The following is a 6,000-nucleotide window of genomic DNA, read 5'->3' as shown; positions in this document are numbered from 1 at the left end:
TGATGATCGGAAGTCGTGAGTTCGAGTTATTCACTTATAGCGAACTGTTTTGTGTTGCTATTGGGCTACGTGTTTAACTACTTTCTATGGAGTCTTGGAGGAGTAAGGGTATGGATAAATACCATATAAATGTTGGGAAGTGGGCTGGTCATTCATCGTAATATTTCCGAGTCGTTTGATACTATTACGGTGGTCGTTTTGTGTATGAAGTGATTGGGGTGTATTGGGCTGTTTTGTAGCATTTGATGGTGTATATAAGGCTGGAAAATAATGTATATATGTTGTTATTGTTGTGTTCTTGTGTTGTTGGTGTTACCATGAATTTGGAGGAAGTAAGGATAATAGGGGAGATGTTGCCCGTTTTAATACAAAATAAGCTTGTCATTCATTGTGCGATAGTTGTACCTTTCGTAACTTTATGATAGTATTATTATCATTGTTGTAGATTAAGGTGCGAATAGGTGAGTTCAACTAGGTGATTGGAAATATTGCGCTAAGGTATGTTAAGGCTAAACCTTTCCTTCATTTTGGCATGATCCCATAACTACATTAGCTTAATAACGAGACATAAAGAGAAGTTCGTATTCTTGAACTTTTGTACATTATCCTAGTCTCATAAGTTATAGTTTTCTCCCTTATTGGGACTTCAAATTCAGTTTAGTTTTGTATTCTTTTAGCCAAGAGAGTAGAGAGTGAATATATATATAGTATTACATTATTTTCACTACCATCGAGCTATAATCGATGGGCAGGCCCTTATTGGGCAACCTCTAATTAGATGATGAGTTATATACCGAGCCTACTATGGTCGAGCGCCTATGAGTGAGCCTAGAATGGCCGATATATAGAGCCTAGTATGGCCGAGCACCTATGAGCGAGCCTACTACGACAGAGCAGTTACACATAGCGAGCCTTATAAGGTCGGACAACTATTTTTCTTACTATATTGAGAGATTTGAGTAAGTATAAATCGGTAAGCATATATTCAGATTATCTTTGACTCCCAGTTACTTTCAGTTATTATGTTATCAGTTTAGTTTCAGCTTTTGATTTTTCAGTTGCCTTACATACTCGGTGCATTATTTCGTACTGACGTCCCTTTTGACGTGGACGCTGCATTTCATGCTTGCAGGTCCTCATTGGCAGTTGGACAAACCCTCCCAGCAGATAGTGTCAAACATCAGCTTGGTTGGTAAGTTCCACTTCCTCGGAGTTATCAGGTCTAGACCTTGGAGTCTATTTTATATATATAGGTTTGATGGGTAGGTCGAGGCCCTATCCCGACCATGGTACAGTTTAATTATCTCTAGAAACTTATAGACGAGTCTTGTATAGTTTGTATATCAGTAGATGTTCATAGCGGCCTCGTTAGCCTCTATAGTAATATATATATATATATATATATATATATATATATATATATATATATATATATGTGTGTGTGTGTGTGTGTGTGTGCGTGCGCGCTTTTGGGTATGTTACCCCTTAGATGAGAGAGACGATATTTTCATATGATTAAGAATATGGCCTCATCGGCCTAAGTTGAGGGTTACCCCTCCAAAGTTTATAGTTACAGAGTGGTACGCTCGGGCCGAGTATGGCACCGGGTGCTGGCCACGCCTCTTCAGGTTTAGGGCATGACAAACTTGGTATCATAGCATATCTATCCTAGGGAGTCTACAAGTCATATCTAGTAGAGCCTTGTTTAAAGATGTGTTGTGCACTACATTATATAAACAGGAAGCTACAAGGCATTTAAGAGTCTGTTCTTTCTTTCAAATCCAAATCATGCTATAGAGCTGAGTCATAAGAGTTCGAGCCAAAGCTTATGTTTGTTATTGATATAGAGATGCTTTCAATTAGAAAAATTACAACTAGCTAGAGGGCTAATACAGCAGCAGGTAAGGGCACTAGTAGAGAGAGAATTCTTGTCAATATGGCTCAGTTTGAGGCCCTATCAGATTGCGCATACCGGATGTGCGAATTTCCTACTTAAGACCCTAAGATGGGAATATCTAATATACCCCACAAATAGCAGGCCATGAGTGTATTAGAAGGTAAAACTATTAAGTTTCAACAGATAATAAAAGCAAGGTGAATAAGGGTACGGATACCCAGTTAGTGAAGATTATCAGTTTTTAAAATTCAGGAAGAGAAATATAAGTATATGAGTGTTAGGAAACTCTCTTTCTTCATCTCCTATTGTGCAGTTGATGTTGTGTTAAGTATCTTGCTCTTATTCTGTCATAGATGGTGAGAATGCACATGGAAGATGTAACCAGCGTAAAAGAGCTACTCCCACTGTTCCTAGAAGCCGAGGCAGAGGCCGAAGGAGGGCTCCAACTCATGTTGGAGGATGAGGGCGTCCTAGAGTTTCCCCTGTCGTACCACCAATGGATCCAGTGGAGGATCCTGTCATTGAGGAGCATGATGAGGCACCTGCAGCTCAGCTGGCCTCGGTAGATTTCACGACTTTACCAGGATTTTAAGAGGTCATGGGTTGTATGTTGCGGTTCATGGATTCTATGTTGCAAGTTGGTTTATTTCTAGCGGACCCAGCCACATCTCGGGGAGTGGGGAGCATAGTGCCCTACTTCTAAGGCTCTAGGTCACGTTGTTGTCATATAATAGACCTTAGGTGCATTACTTGTAGGCAGGTCTCAGCCAGTTGTAGTGGTTATACCATAGCCATGACAGCCACGATCGTTGAGCAGCAAAAGCGGTTGGATAGATGGACTAGGATACATCCCCCTATCTTTGGGGGTGAGCGACATAAGGACCCATATGAATTTATTTATTGTTTCACAGAAAGGCTACACAACATAGGATTATTGAAGTCCAACGGGATATAATTCACCATATTTCAGTTAGAAGGCAAGGCCCATAGATGGTAGTAGTCTTATCTCTGTAGCGGACCAGCAAGTTCTCCTCCCTTTACTTGGGAGCAGTTCACACATCTCTTTCTGGAGAGATATATCCCACCCTCTTAGAGGGAAGAGTTTTGGGGTCAGTATGAGCAACTCCAATAGGGACAGACGTCGATGTACGATTATGAGGAGAGGTTCTCTGAGTTATCTCGTCACGCACTTATGATACTCCCCACAGATGCAAAGAGAGTGCAGTTTTATTGGCGGGCTTGCATTATGACATTCAGGTTACTATGGCCCAAGAGGTTGAGATGTGGACTTCTTACATGTAGGTAGTAGAGTTATCTCGGATCATCGAGGGTAACTATCAGCTAGGCCAAGAGCATGCACAGAGGGACAAGCGGCCTCTATATTCCGGAGGATTCTGTGGTGCTCCATTTGGGGGCAGAAGTCTATTTTTGAGGGGTCAGTCTAGTAGGCCCACGTATCCAGCACCACCGACTTCTTGAGGTGCTCTAGTGCGACCCTAGTTCAGTGTCATTCCATAGAGTTCCTACCATCTATTAGGGTTCTTCTAGTTAGTATTTAGGTCCCTAGGGTTAGACCTAGGGTCAGTCATCTTCCACACTGAGAGGTTTCTATGAGTGCGAGGAGCTCGGTCATATGAGGAGATTTCACCCTAGGTTCTAGGGGAAGGTAGTACAGCAGGGCCATCATCCCATGATCACCGCACCAACTGCTACACTAGCCATTCAGCCGACAAGAGGTGGAGCATAGTGGGTAGGGGTAGCCCTAGAGGTGGAGGTCAACCAGGTGGTGCTCCAGCTAGGTTCTATGCTTTTCAAGCCTTATCAGACGCAATATCCTCAATCGTTGTGATCTCATATATTATTTGTGTCCACGGTCGGGATGCTTCAGTACTATTTGATCCACGGTCTATGTATTCATATTTTTCTTCTCTATTTGCTCATTATTTAGATGTCTCTCGTGAGTCTTTGGGTGCTCCTATATATGCGTCCATATAAGTGGGTGATTCTGGTATTGTGGATCGGGTTTACTAGTCTTGTATTATGACTTTCTGTTGCTATGAGACCAGAGCAGATCTTCTGTTGCTCGATATGATTGACTTTGAGGTTATCATTGGCATGGAGTGGTTGTCTTTCTACTATGCCGTTCTAGATTGCTATGCCAAGACTGTTACCTTGGCGATGCCATAGTTGTCTAGATTATAGTGGAATGGTTCATCTATCGTACATCTAACCGGGATATCTCTTTCTTGAAGGCTCAACATATGGTTGATAAGGTTTATTTGACTTATCTGGCTTATGTTCGGGATACTGCTATAGAGACTCCCATGATAGATTCAGTGCTCGTCGTGTGGGAGTTCTCTGATGTGTTTCCTTCTAATCTACTAGGCATGCTATAAGATCATGATATCGATTTTTGTAGTGATTTGGCGCCAGGTACACAGCCTATCTCTATTCCACCATACCGTATGCTCCGAAAGAGTTGAAAGAGTTGAAGGAATAGCTTCTGGAGTTTCTTGCGAAGGGGTTTATCAAGCCAAGTGTATCGCCTTGGTGTCCATCGTTATTATTTGTGAAAAAAAAGGATGGGAATGCGGATGTGCATTGATTACCGCCAGTAGAACAAAGTTACAATTACGAACAAATACCAGTCACCGCGCATTAATGATTTGTTTACTAGTTACAAGGTTCCAAGGTGATCTCTAAGATCGACTTGAGGTCTGGGTAACATTAGATGAATATTTGTGCTTCGGATGTTCCGAAGACGAGTTTTCGGACTAGGTATGGGCACTATGAGTTTCTGGTGATATCTTTCAGTTTAACTAATTTCCAGTGGCATTTATGGATTTGATGAACCGATTTTCAGGTCGTAACTTGACTCATTTCTCATTGTATTCATTGATGACATATTGATCTTCTCGCGTAGCATAAAGGAGCACGAGTAGCATTTAAGAGTTGTGCTTTAGACCTTGCGAGAATATAAGCTATATGTTATGTTCTCCCAGTGCGAGTTCTAGTTAGATTCTGTGTCATTCTTCGAATATGTTGTATCAGGGGAGGGTATTAAGGTAAATCTCAAGAAGATCGAGGCAATACCGAGTTGGCCTCGTCCTACCACAACGATTGAGATCAGAATCTTCTTAGGGTTATCAAGTTATTATTATCGGTTTGTTCATGGCTTCCGGTCTATTACAACACATTTGACTAGATTGACCCAGAAGGGTGCTCCGTTCAGATGGTTTGATTATTGTGAGGTAGAAGCTCAAGATTGCATTGACTACAACACTGATGTTACTGTTTCCCTTATTGTTCGGAGATGTATACTATATATTGCAACACTTCACACGTTGGCCTAGGAAGTGTATTGATGTAGGAGGGGCAAGTTATTGCATATGCTTCACGTCAGCTAAATCCCCACGAGAGAAATTACCTCGTACATAATTTAGAGTTTGCCGCGATAGTTCATTCCTTCAAGAACTGGAGGCACTATCTTTATTGGGTGTCCTGCAAGGTTTACACCGATATGTGCAATTTGCAATATTTGTTTAAGACAAGGGATCTTAATTTGAGGTAGTACAAGTGACTTGAGCTATTGAAGGATTATGAAATTACTATCATTTATCATCCGATCAATGCGAATGTGGTTGCGGATTCCTTGAGCAAACAGGCCGGAAGTATGAGTAGTTTGGCATTCATTTCAGTAGAGGACATGCTATTGTCTTTGGTTATTTTGTCCTTAGCTAACAGACTTGTAAGGTTTGATATTTGAGATCCTAGTCGAGTTTTTGCATGTGTTGTGGCTCATTCTTCATTATTTGAGAGGATCAAGGCTCATCAATATGATGATCAACATTTGATGGTTCTCAGAGAGATGGTGCTACAGGGTGGTGCCAAGGAGGTTACTATCGGTGATGATGGTGTTCTACGACTCTAGAGTTGCCTATGTGTTCCTAATGTTGATGGCATGCGGGAGAAAATTCTCGAGGAGTCACGCAGTTAATAATATCCTATTCATCCAGGATCTACGAGGATGTATCGCGACCTAAGGCAACGTTATTGGTGGTGGCAGATGAAGAATGACATAGTTAAGTATATAGAGAGATGTT

The sequence above is a fragment of the Nicotiana sylvestris genome, chromosome 9 (assembly GCF_000393655.2).
Source record: "Nicotiana sylvestris chromosome 9, ASM39365v2, whole genome shotgun sequence".
NCBI lineage: Eukaryota > Viridiplantae > Streptophyta > Magnoliopsida > Solanales > Solanaceae > Nicotiana > Nicotiana sylvestris.
Note: the sequence above shows the minus strand (reverse complement) of the source record.